The 13,838-nt window shown below is 37.3% G+C and overlaps 1 protein-coding gene across 1 annotated transcript in view; it reads left to right on the forward strand.

Annotated features, from left to right (window-relative positions):
* RAD51AP2 (RAD51 associated protein 2) overlaps positions 1 to 12,593 on the forward strand; it is a 48,054-nt gene extending 35,461 nt beyond the window's left edge. The window contains exon 4 of the mRNA XM_022554155.3: positions 1,756 to 12,593. The gene's annotated coding sequence lies outside the window, so the exon portion shown is untranslated. The remainder of the gene's footprint in view (positions 1 to 1,755) is intronic.
* Positions 12,594 to 13,838: the final 1,245 nt, after the last annotated feature.

Genomic DNA, 13,838 nt, shown 5'->3' on the forward strand with positions numbered 1-13,838 from the left:
AATGAAAATGTTAAATTTAATTTCCTCAATTAAAAATATTTTTATATTAAACATTAAAGGCATGGCATGACATTAAGTGATGGTAAGGTTTATGGGCTCTTGATGAACTCTGAATATCTTGTCTCCATTACTCATTAGTTAAATGTTAGCACCTTGCTAGTGCTGGGTTTTAAAAAGAAGATTGCAAATAAATGAGACATTAATAAATCTATCAATACATGAATATTTAACTCAGACATATAAGATTATGTAATAGTTTAAATGTTGCACAAAACAATCCATTTATGTTCATGGCCACATTTCTTGTCACTTTAAACATATATGTATATATTTTAACCATAGTTTTATTTATGCTGAAGCCTAGCTTGACAAACAGGTGGAAAAGTTTCTAAATTTATTACATTGAACATATAATTAAAAAAATTAAAACATGACCTTATTAAAATTTTTTTCAAGTCATCATTGGACAAAATAGAAGTAATGTCATATTTGACAATGTTCTTATATGTGAGAAAGGATTTTATTTAACATTAGTTAGTCCCTAAAAATGAGTTTATGATGAATTGGTTATTACCTCATCCCATTCCTAATTGCAGATTTATAAGAGGTAAAAGTTATTTAGTGATAGGAGTTCAAAAAACATTTTAAAAGGATTGTTGAATAGATAGATTCAATATTCTTTTTAAATTTTTCACATTCCTCGACCTTCAGCCATGAAAGTCTTTTCAGTTTTGGAAATTCTGACAGAATATGCCTGCCTTAACTTTCTATTCTGAAGCAAAATGGAGAAATAAAAGTATTTCTCCTGATAACTATGTGCTAATTTTCAGTTTCACTGATGTTTAAGAGTCTATGTTGAAAGTTCTTCTTTCTGATCTAATACTTAGTTCTTTAAATATTTCCCTCTGACTTGAGTACTATGGGAAACGTGGACCTCTTTCTCTGACATATGGAGACATAATCAGCAGATTGGATTTTGGTTTTTCGGTAGAAAAGGAGTCGGGCAAGAGATGAAAATAAATGCAACGTTATGACTTTTGGTTACATCATACCCTGCATTTCCAAAAAGGGTGTGAAACAAATAAACTGAAAGCAGAAGCAGCATATTGTAGCAGAAAGAAGCATGGGGTTTTGAAGACAGATAGATCTGCCTGCAACTCATTATAATTTCTTAGATTCTCTGTTTCTTCATCTCCAAATTGTTGATAGTAAGGCCTGACTTTCAAGGTTTTTATCAGAATTATAAAGTTTGTAAGCTGTCCAACAGAGTGCCTGGTACATGGTAAGCATTTAATAAATGATGACAATTAATATTCAACTAAGCACTGTCATGAACAGTTGCTCAAATACTTATTATTATTCATTAATATAAGAATAGAATTAACTTACTAATTCATCCAAAATATGTATTGGGTACTTGCTATGTATAAGGCACTGTTATAGGCACTCAGAATATGTCAGTGAACAAAATAGACAGAATTTACTGCTCTTATAGATCCTAAATGCTAATCAAGGCAGACATAAACAATAGACATTACAATTAAGTGAATTATATAATATGTTAGAAGATGTTAAATAAAAGCAGAATGGGGTGAGGAAGAGGGGCAATGTATGTGGAGGAGGAGGTTTTAATATTAAATAGGGTGGTCTGGGTAGGGGTCATTGAAAAATTAAGACTGAAACAAAGACTTGAATGAAATGAGAGAGTAAGATCTGACTTGTGATTAAAAGGATCACTCTGATTGTTGGAAATAGATGGTGGAGAGGAAAGAACAAGATAAAGATCTGCACACACTGAGGAAAAAGGCCATGTGAGGACACGCAGAAAAGGTGGCCATCTGCGACCCACGGAGAGACCTCTCACCAGACAGTGACCCTGCTGGCACCCTTATCTGGAACTTCCATTCTCCAGAACTGTGAGAAATAAATTCCTGCTGTTTGAGCCCAGTCTGTGGTTTTTTATTATGGCAGCCTGAGCTGACTAACGTAGTTGGTATCAGGAGTTGGTTTTAGACATACTGAATCTGAGATGTTTATTAGATATCTAAGTGGAAATGTTAAGGGTAGGATAGGCTAGTCCGGAGTTTTGAAGGAACACCTGTTTTAGAGATTTAAATCTGGTAGTCAGCCGTTTATTGAAGGTATTTAAAACTGTGGAAATGGATGTGATAACCAAGAGAATGAGTGTAGATAGAGGAGAGGACTAAAGATTTAACATTGGGACACTCCAATATTAAAAGATCAAAAAAAAGAAGAGAAAATATCAAAGGAGAGAAGAGAAATGCGTGAGCTAATAGAAAAAACAAGGGAGTGTGATATATGGAAAGCCAAGTGAAGAAAGTGTATCACTCCTTTCTTAATGAAGAAAATGGACATGTGGACACAGTGGGGGAAGGGGGGGTGGGACGAACTGGGAGATTAGGATTGACCTATATACACTACCATGTGTACAATTGATAGCTAGATGGGAACCTGCTGTATAGCACAGGGAGCTCAGCTCAGTGCTCTGTGATGACCTAGATGGGTGGGAGGGAGGTCAAAGACGGAGGGGATATATGTATACATATAGCTGATTCACTTTGTTGTACAGCAGAAACTAACACACCATTGTAAAGCAACTACAGTCCAATAAAAAAAATGTACTGCAAAAAAAAAAAAGATTGACAATTGAGCTTAGCAATGTGGAGATCACTGATGATGTTGAGTGGAATGGTTTCAGTGCAGCAGTGGGGCAAAGCTTGATTGGCATGAGTTTAAGAAAGAGTGGGAGAGAAATAGGCCACAGTGAATACCAACGGCTTTTAAAGGAGTTTTGCTGGAAAGGGGAGCAGAGAAATGGGGGTAGTAGCTATAGGGGAAGAGTGAAAAGAGGATTTTTTTAAACATGGGAGAAATGATAGTTTCTTTGTATGCTGATGGAGAATAAAGAGCATAAAATTGATGTCGGAGAGAAAGGGAAGAATTGCTAGAAACTTGTCTACGAGTAGGCAAAAAGAGATGGTTACCTAGTGAACTTGTGGGAGATTGGCTTTAGATAGGAGCTTGCAAGTTTATTATTTCTGCTAACAGGTGAGAAGGCAGGTATGTGTAGATGTGATGGTGAAAGTCTCTGGATGTTCTCTTTTGATTATTTCAAATCCTTCATAATATAGGAAACTGATTATATGCTGAGATTGATGTTTATAAAGGAGGTGTTCGTAGGATTTCCAAAGAGAGAAGAACATCTGAAATAGTTGTCTAGGAGAGTGGGAGAATCAGTAGACCAAGATCTATGGGTTTTTTGTCTGGCAATTTTAGGGTCCCATTTGAGGTTCATGGTTGAATTTTAAAGTGAGAGCAGTCATGTGTGGAATTGCATTTTCCTCCAGTCGTGCTCAGCTTCATGTGTTCAGACTTAGAGTTGGTAGAGGATTGGATATAACCAGTGGCATAAATTTCACCAAGCAAATTCCCGTCAGTGAGAGAAGGGCAAGGAATATAACAAGGATTAATTATCAGGATTAACTATGTAATCTAAACTGGGTGAGGAGAAGAGTAAGGACATCAGAAGGAATGAGGGACCGTGAAAGAGTGGTAGGATTAATGACTTGGAAGTCCCAGTGGAATCAAAGGATTATTGGGTTTGGAAGACTATAGGAAATGAGCTTGCAAGACAGGAGATTGTGGCAGAGAATAAGATTTATGAAACTGAGATTGTGGAGAGATTGCTGTGTCTAGGATCTGGCAATGGGAAAGAGTGACTGAGGTGGTACGAGAAAATTATTATTATAGGAAAAAAATCAAGTAACTAACAGGTTGGAGTGCCAGGAGAATTTATTGAAATGTACACTGAAATTACCACAAATATGAAAGGAGTAGTATTAGAGAGTGACGGTGAGCCAGGCTAAAATTGTTCAGAAGTGAGGGATATGACCTAGGGACTTCAGATGACAGCAATAATGATGGTTTAGAGGGTGAATTTGATAACCTGGTTTCAAAGCTATGGATTTTTAGGAAGGAGGTAGGGCAAATTCTTGAAAGCTGCAATGAAAACATGAAGGACATTTACCCTACTTCAGAATCAGTGGTAGAAGTGCCATGGGAGAAACACCAGCCTCCTTTTGAGAAGACTGCAGGGGAAGCAATGTTTTTAGGGGAGAGCCAAGTTTCCCTCAGTCCAGTAAGGTACAGAAAGTTCAGCAAGAGGCTGACACGTTTGAGAAGAGATTCATGGAGCAGAAATAAAAAGACTGATGCTGGCTGGAAATTGATTGGAGTTATTGGAGACTGTGAGATAACTGAGCATGCAGAGGAGGAAGAGTGGATGGGGGAGAAACTGAGGCCAGTTTACCTGTGCTTAGCACTCTCAACAGCTTCATGGAATGTGTCCCAGACTGTGCCTTCCACCTCATGTCTGCTCCTATTCTGTCTTGTACTTTAAGCCACGCAGTGAATTTATAAATAAATTAACTATCATTTTCCCACTAAAAATGACACGCTTAGAATAATGGGCATTCTCAGAAAGACCTGCAATCCTTCCCAGTTTTCCTTGAGTGAAATTTGTGTCAATACCCTACCTATTCTTTCCGTTAGCTTTAGGTGAAGAGCATCCATACCTTCCCCTTCCCCAGCAGGAGAGAGACCCTCCATGCTCAAGAGTTTCTTGTTCTGTCTAATATTTATCCCATATTCACATCCCCTTCTTTCAGATCACCCCATTATGATCAAGAATAAGGGGTCAGGGCCCTGGACTCCTTATGAAAGGCTAGAAGGGAGAATCCCCACAGCAGTGTTGCAGGTTGTTACTGAGCCTCCAAGCTTGGCAAGAAGTTAATGACATTCCTGTTTTGTTGCTTTCTATATTTATTGCTTTATGGGTAGACCATGTGGCCTATACTATTTCTACATTTTGTAGTGTATTGAGATTTTCTTCGTGGCCTAGTACATGATTAATTTTTATAAATATGCCATAGACATTTAAAAATAATGTATATATTTTAGATGTTAGGAACAAAGTTCAATGTCGAAAAAGTCTAGCCTTGTCATTATAGAATTACAATTCTTTTTTTATGTGTGTACTTCTTTCAGCTTCTGAGAGGTGTATGTTAAAAGTTTTCATGATTTAATTTTTGTTGAATCTAACTTTTTCCCATTATATAATTTGTTATTGTGTTGTTTGGTGAATAAAATTTAAATTCTTTTGAGGTATTTTATATTTTCTCAATATAAAATTTCCCTTTTTGTCACATTGATTTTTGCCCTACCTCTGCTTAGATATTAACAATGCCATTCTTGATTTAAATTTGGTATCATTTGACAGGAATATCTTGATATTTCCATTCTTTTCAATCTCTTTGTGTCATTCCTTTAAAATATTTTAAATATTAAAAATAATATATTTTTTGATTAAAAATAAAACGGAATTTTCCATTTTGCTTTTTTTTAAAACCTCATGTGACAGTGTTCTTAGAATGTGGGAATGTGATGCATTTCTACTTACTGTAGTTACTTATATGTTTTCTCTTTCCTGCCATCTTCTTTTATCTCTTCCTTTTATTATGCTTTCTTATTTGCCCATATTTAACTCACTTTGTGGCTTGTCCTGGTTTGATAATTTTTCCCATGTTTTTCTCCTTCTAGTGCTTTAAAAATTTGAGAGCCACTCTTTCTGTGCTACTTTTAAAATTTCAACATATATGTATTTAAACATATGTTTTCCTATTAACATAGATAACTGAACAATACATATAAAACTTTCTCCCTTTTATCCATTTAAATAAGATGAGATTTTTAGGATACCTTTTCTTTGCTCTTGAGCACTTCCTTCCCCTACACAACGATCTTGAACCATCTGCAGTTTTTCAGTTTTTTAAATGCCTATTATGTTTTTATAACTCCTTTCTTAACAATTATATATGTAATGTATAGAAACTACATAATAATATACATGTATATCTTAACTGTATTTTACTTCATAAGCATATTATCAACAATTATTTGGATAGAAATATACATTTTGCTTGTTTCTCTGCTTGCTTGTGCATTTTTCTTTCTGTGAATTTTTATTCTTCTTTTCTTTTTGTTTGTTTGTTTTGCAGAATTATGATTTCCAGAATTTTTTTTCAGAAAGGATAATAGGTGGCATAGTGCATTACTGCTGTTTTAGCTGCCTACTATGTCTCCTACCTTCTTATGGCAATAACATGCTTTTCTTTAGAAATTTGCTCCTCTAGCACTAGCCATTTGATGTGACCCTTGTGGCGCTGTAAGTCACTATACTCTATGTCTGTGACCACAGACATGGGTATCTGATCGATGTGTAGCCCATCATAGTACAAGATCACCTGGAGCACAGGGATTTTTTAAAAGAGGTGGCTCAAGTCTGATCAGTCTTTCCAGGGGATTTATATATACTGATGCAGTTTTGATTTGTTTTTACTAGTGGTATGATATAAAATCAGACTAGTTCCAACCATGTTTTCTTCTTTTCCCACAATTTGGAGGAGGGATATATTCAGTAGGAGAGAGAATGATGCCACAGACTGAAAAACAAACAAACAGATCGAGGAGAAAAATAGAGAGAGAGGAAGAGTTGATGTTAATAGTTGAGACTCTGGGCATAGTCAGACCTGCATGACCCCCTTTCTTCCCAGTTGTTTGAGCCAATAGAGTCCCTCTTCTTTTTTTAAGACTTATTTATTTTTGGCTGCATTGGGTCTTAGTTGTGGCATGCGGGAATCATTCGTTGTGGCATGTGGGTTTTCTCTTCAGTTGTGGTGCGCAGGCTCCAGGACACGTGGGCTCTGTAGTTTGTGGTGCTCAGGCTCTCTAGCTGAGGTGCCTGAGCTCAGTAGTTGTGGCGTGCAGGCTTAGTTGGCCCCTGGCATGTGGGATCTTAGTTCCCTGACCAGGGGTCGAACCCGTGTCCCCTGCATTGTAAGGCTGATTCTTTACCACTGGACTACCAGGGAAGTCCCTTTTTTTTAAAAAAAAAAAATGTATTTATTTACGCTGCACTGGGTCTTAGTTGCAAATAGAGTCCCTCTCCTGTTTAAACTTATTTGAATTAGATTTATTTCATTTACACCTGAAATAATCTTAACCAATGCAGGTAGAAAACTTTCTGAGTTCTTGCATGTTGAAAAGCATCTTTATTTTGTCCTCATACTTGAATGATAGTTCATCTGGGCAAAGAACTTTACCCCCTGTAGACATTTCTCCATTCCTCTCCAGTTTTATTCTTGTCCAAAGACTTATTGCTATCTTAAAGATTATTGTGTTTAGTTACTTATTATGTTTGTTGTTTCTAATGTTTAGAGAGGACAAACCAAATAAACATCACCCTTTACAGATTTTTGCTTTAACAAAACATTTCTACCTGGCTATACATGAAATAGTTTCACTTATTTATTTTTCACCAGCTAAGGTGATTTAAAGTAAATATTTTCAAGCCTATATTCAGGTTTTAGTTCTGAATGCTTTATAAATATGTCACATATATCTTGGATTTGGGGACTTCAGAATTCAATCCAGTGTTTGGGAATCTGACTGATCCTGAATATCATGGGAAGATTATTTTATAATTCTTAAATCCTATACTTAACTTATGAATATCAGTTGTGCTTGCTTTAAGAAACAATTGATATTTTGTTGATTCACCTTTTATTATTATTCAATAAAAGCTTATTCAGCTTTTTATCTTCTGTGATTTCTTGGTCTTGTTCTATTATTCTCACACAGTCTGTCCTCTTCTATCTGTTTATCCACAACAAAAAGTGACACTTGATGGTTTCTGCTCTTCCAATATCAGCTAAGCACTTTATAAGCCTGAGAAGCTATAAAACACTGATATAGAAAGTTTTGATCTACCTCCTAATACTTCGGTGAAAATTTAAGAAAAGAAAGTAAAGTGAGTCTTCTTTTGGTTTTATGTTGGTTTAGGGAATATTATAATGTAATAAGGAAAAATGATATTTTAAATGAAGCTAGGTCTTATTCCATTCAGCTTTTGGTAGCTTATAATTGAATTCATTTGTAAAAGATCACTGATCCAAAATATTTCATGCAATTGATGAACTACAGTATTAGACTTTGGGCTTTGGGAAGGCTATAGTGAAGGCAGGGACCAGGGCTTCTGGACCTTAACTGCTTTTTTCTAATTACTGAGAAAAAGAACTTCTTTTACTAGGCAGAGTAGGTCAATGTTACTCGAATAGTCACTAGCTCTTAATAGTCATGGGCTTTCTTTTAGCAGCAGGCTTCATGGTAGTCATAGCCTAGACCCCTGATACTGGCACTTGAGTACACAAAAGAATTATCTAAACTTGTTGAAAATGTATAATTCTGAATCTTAACTTCAGAGATACTTACTCATTAGGTTTGGAGAGGATACCAGGAATTTGTGTGTGTGTGTGTGTGTGTGTGTGTGTGTGTATTTATGTGTGTTTTTGACAAATATCTTTTTTTCTTTTTCTTAAATTGAAGTCTAGTTGATTTACAATGTTGTGCCCATCTCTGCTGTGCAGCACAGTGACTCAGTTATACACATAGAGACATTCTTTTTTAATATTTTTTTCCATTATGGTTTAACACAGGATATTGAATATATAGTTCCCTGTGCTATACATTAGGACCTTGTTGTTTATTCATTCTAAATGTAACAGTTTACATCTACCAACTCCAAACTCCCAGTCCATCCCTCTCCCTCTCCCCCTCCCCCTGGCAACCACAAGTCTGTTCTCTATGTCTATGAGTCAGTTTATGCTTTGTAGATAGGTTAATTTGTGCCATATTTTAGATTCCACATATAAATGATATCATACGGTATTTGTCTTTCTGAGTTACTTCACTTAGTATGATAATCTCTAGTTGCATCCATGTTGCTGCAAATGGTGTTATTTAGTTCTTTTTTATGGCTGAGTAGTATTCCACTGTGTGTGTGTGTGTGTGTGTGTGTGTGTGTGTGTGTATTTTATCCATTCATCTGTCGATGGACATTTAGGTTGTTTCCATGTCTTGGCTATTGTGAACAGTGCTGCTATGAACATAAGGCTGCATGTATCTTTTTGAATTATAATTTTGTCTGAATATATTTCCAGGAGTGGGATTGCTGGATCATATGGTAATTCTATGTTTAGTTTTCTGAGGACCCTCCATACTGTTCTCCATAGTGGCTGTATCAATTTACATTCCCACCCACAGTGCAGGAGGGTTCCCTTCTCTCCACACCCTCTCCGGCATTTGTTATTTGTTGACTTTTTCATGATGGCCATTCTGACTGGTGTGAGGTGGTACCTCACCGTAGTTTTGATTTGCATTTCTCTAATGATTAGTGATGTTGAGCATCTTTTCATGTGCCTACTGGCCACCTGTATGTCTGCTTTGGAGAAATGTCTATAAGTTCTTCTGACCATTTTTTGATTGGGTTTTTTGTTTTTGTTGTTGTTGTTGAGTTTGTATATTTTGGAGATTATCTAACCCTTGTGGGTCACAACATTTTCAAATATTTTCTCCCATTCTGTAGATTGTCTTTTCATTTTATTTTTTTTATGGTTTTCTTTGCAGTGCAAATCTTGTAAGTTTGATTAGGTCCCATTTGTTTATTTTTGTTTTTATTTCTACTGCCTTGGGAGACTGACCTAAGAAAACATTGGTACAATTTACGTCAGAGAGTGTTTTGCCTATGCTCTCTTCTAGGAGTTTTATGGTGTCACTTGACAAATATCTTAAGTATCAATAGTTCTGATACTGGTTTTAAAAAGACCAGTTTGAAACCTGGCTAGATGTTAGCACTAGGTAGGTTTTCCCATGCACCAAAAAACCTGCCTGCCTGTAATAATAAGCTTCAAATACCAGCTGGTGTTCAAGGACAGTTCTGACTCCAATGGCTTCCATATTGTACTGCTAACTTCAATCTTATCTCTGACACCTCTAGACTTGGTGTCCATATGTGCTTTTTCCAGAATTTGGATTTTGGCCTCTTCTCTGGTGGCTGTGGCTTGACTTATCCAGTAATATAAGTGTCTTCTGTTTCCTCAAGTACTTTGTACTTCACAGAACCAGTGACCTACCCTGGCCACTGGGCTGGGCTTAGTTTCCCTTAGAGAATGGTGAGTCACACAGCAATAATGTCATTATAAATTCTGGTGAGATTATAGACGATTATTATCTACATTTTCACACTTGTACTTTCCTAATGAACATGAATTACTTCTATGAAAATTCTAACACAACAAAAAAATGAGAAAAATGTTCACATCCTGAAATATCACAGGTAATTCTAGCCAGAGGAGGACCATGTGAGAAGAACTGTAACAGTTTTGGTACAACTGGTTAGGTCATTTTTCCAGTGTAGCTTCTCTCTTCTGAGCATTTCCTATCTTTCAGTGCCATATGAGATTTCTTAGGGCACATAATGGACTCATTATAGCGGTTTATTTCTCCTTGCTTAATTTCTTTTGACCTTTAAAGTGAGTCTTTCTCTCCCGTATCAGCTCTCCTCTTGAATCCTAGGACCATGACATTGACCTTTATAGCTTATGCTACAGTTTTGTGGTGTCAGTTTGATCATGTCACTTCCCACCTCCACCCTCTCATCTTATCCTCAGTTTAAACTGCTTCAGTGGTGTCCTATTTTTCGTAGAGACTGAAGTCTGTAACATGGTCTTAAACGTGTATTCTCATCTTTATTTACTTCTCCGGCCTTCGTTTTGCACTCCCACCATTTTCTTCCCTCTCAGCAGAGATTGCACAGGCTCTTTCTTTTGCTTGGGACTTGGTGCCCCTCTCCTCCCTTCTTTGCTTATTTAATTCGTACTCATCTCTTCAGTTCTCGCTCACATCTTGGACAAATGTTCCCTGACTTCTGAACAAGGAAAACCTTCCTATTTTAATTCTCATGTTAGCCTGTATGCCTCCTTCCTGAAACTATAATTTTATATTCATTTGTGTGATTATTTTACTGGTGTCCACCAGTCCACCTAGAAGTTTAAGATCCGTAAGAAATGTGATTATCTGCTTTTCTCAATATAGAATCCCAGCTTCTAGCGCCATGCCTGGTACACAGCAGGTACTCTTTTGTATTTGTTGAGGGAATGATTACACTTTCTGAATTAAATTGAATTAAAGAATATACATACCAATTATGATAAACACATTAGCATGGCTAGAGTAGCATTCAAAAAAGAGGTCGCCTTCCTGCCTCTGCCCCATAGGTCCCAGACTTGCTTGTTATGATTAGATAGACTGTACAGACCACTAGACCAGATATTTAACTATAACTAAAGAAACTTTTAAACTCAGACCTTATAAAGGTGACCAGTTGATTTGTTTAGAATGTCAACCTGGAATTAACACTATTTACAGTTTACTTATATATAGTTAAGTATGAATATTTGTCCACCAATTCTAGGATATGAAAATTATCATATTAATTAGTTTTTTTTGAATCAGACTAAACCGTCCTCACTGCTGCCCACTTTGGCTGGCAGGAAGTCTGATTTCAGTCAAGCTTAGACTGCTCGCTCTTCCAGAGACTCCATGCCCTTGTTCTCAAGGCTGCCGTGTGTCTTGTTGCGATCTCTGCATTCCTAGTGTCTCTTCTAAGCAGGCAAGGCTGTCTTGCATTTGGGACAATCAGATATTCCCATTTTTTCTCCTTAGTCTCCTTGGTCTGGCTTCCTCTTTTCAGTGCCAGAAGCCTCTCTCTCCCTTTACTCTAGACCCAGTTAGCACACTCCCTAAAAGCGACTATTGAAACACAAAACTGTTTGCTTTCTGCTGGAGGTGAGGAGGTAAGGATCCCTTAGGATCTTAGAAACATAATATCGACTTCTCTTTCCTTGCCTAGGAAGGAGAAAGGAGATATGAATACCACTTACTTACTTTAGTAATAACTCATTTTGTACATATGTGCATATATAAAGACTAATAAAGGTTCTGATATCAACTCCTTTTTTTTTTGATTACCAAGGTGATAAGAACCAATTACTAGGGGTTCCTAGGAAGTAATTCTTTTCTAGTCTGAACACCCCACTCATTTCCTGTATTGTCAGGAGTGTGCTGGGATGTCTGTGTCTTACATCAGTATTCTTACTACTAACTCTGTGTCCCTACCATTGCATTTACTCAAACATAATCTTAAGAACAGATTTGTTTTTAACCATCTGATTCCTATAATGCTTTGATTCCCTTAAAACAGATGGCTGGGTTAATCTGTGACAGTTAAAGGGACACTTCTGTGCTTCAAATGAAGTGTGGAGTCAGTCCTTTCTTCATTCAAATTGCAATTATGTTGCTTATTGCAATTATGTTGCTTATTGCAATTTTGACTTTCTGCTAGTGGTTCTTAAATGGGGTGATTTTTGCCTGTCAGGGGACATCCAGCAGAGGGTTTGATTCTTATGACCCTAGGGGTGCTACTGGCATCTAGTGGGTAAAGAACAAAGATGCTGTGAAACATCCTACAGTGCTCAGGACAGCCTCCCCGCATTCCCATTAAAAAAAAATCTGACCCAGTAGGTCTGTGTCTTTATTCCCGCCTTGCCCCTAGGTTCTTCATGACAGTTTTTTAATTTTATTTTTTTATTATTTTTTAGATTCCATATATATGTGTTAGCATACAGTATTTGTTTTTCTCTTTCTGACTTACTTCACTCTGTATGACGAGAATAAAAGACACAGACCTACTAGAGAATGGACTTGAGGATACGGGGAGGGGGAAGGGTAAGCTGTGACAAAGCGAGAGAGTGGCATGGATATATATACACTACCAAACGTAAAATAGATAGCTAGTGGGAAGCAGCCGCACAGCGCAAGGAGATCAGCTCTGTGCTTTGTGACCACCTAGAGGGGTGGGATAGGGAGGGTGGGAGGGAGGGAGACGCAAGAGGGAAGAGATGTGGGAACATATGTATATGTATAACTGATTCGCTTTGTTATGAAGCAGAAACTAACACACCATTGTAAAGCAATTATACGCCAGTAAAGATGTTTACGAAAAAAAAAAAAAAAATCTGACCCAGAGTGTCAAAAGTATTGAATGTTGAGGACACTTGTCTTATGAAAATTACTTAATCTTTCTAGACTTAGTTTCCTCATCTATGAAATAGAGATAACAATATCTACGTATAGGTCTGTTGTGCAGCAAAAATTAGATAATACTGTAAACAGTGAAACTACATAGATGGTAGTTATTAATATTAAATAATATAAGAGCTGAAGGTTTCTGAGAGCACGCTGACCACTGTTTCAAATGCACTTGGCTTTCCTTACGCTGGTTACTGCTCAGGTGACCACTTCTGTGCAGGATTTGAGCTGCTACCCTTCAGTGTAACCTGAGAGCACTTTGTTTCAGGCTTCTCTTCATACCTCTCACTTCCTGAGCAGGGCTTCTTTGACAGCTCTGAGTGGACAGGTGGGACCCTGTTCTACACTCATGCAAGTGCAAACCTGAAATTTTGGGGCCTTTAGCACCCTTAGGGCCGCCCTTGACTGATGAGGTACTGAGTTGATGAATAAATGCTTCCTTCCCCTTTTTGTCCCCTTGGTGGACTGCTCTGAGACTGCTCATTTCATGAAGCTCCCAGATGGTTCTGAGCACCAGTCACCCAAGACAGTGGCCAACTTGACACCATACAGATCCTTCTATTGGCTTTTCCTCCTTCTCTGTTTCACTCCTCTTGCTCTCTGAGATCTCAGGAAACCCTACTGGTGACACTGCTCATCCAAGAGATAGGGAAATGGAGGCCCAGAAGGGTGAGGTAACTTGTCAAAGGTCGTACAGTTAGTGCTAAAGTCAACATTAGAAACAATACCCCCTTATACTTTTATAGCGTTCTTGCCACCGCACCATAATTTCT

Source organism: Delphinapterus leucas, chromosome 13 (assembly GCF_059928025.1).
Source record: "Delphinapterus leucas isolate spDelLeu-1000000601 "Yukka" chromosome 13, BTC_Dleu_Yukka2, whole genome shotgun sequence".
NCBI lineage: Eukaryota > Metazoa > Chordata > Mammalia > Artiodactyla > Monodontidae > Delphinapterus > Delphinapterus leucas.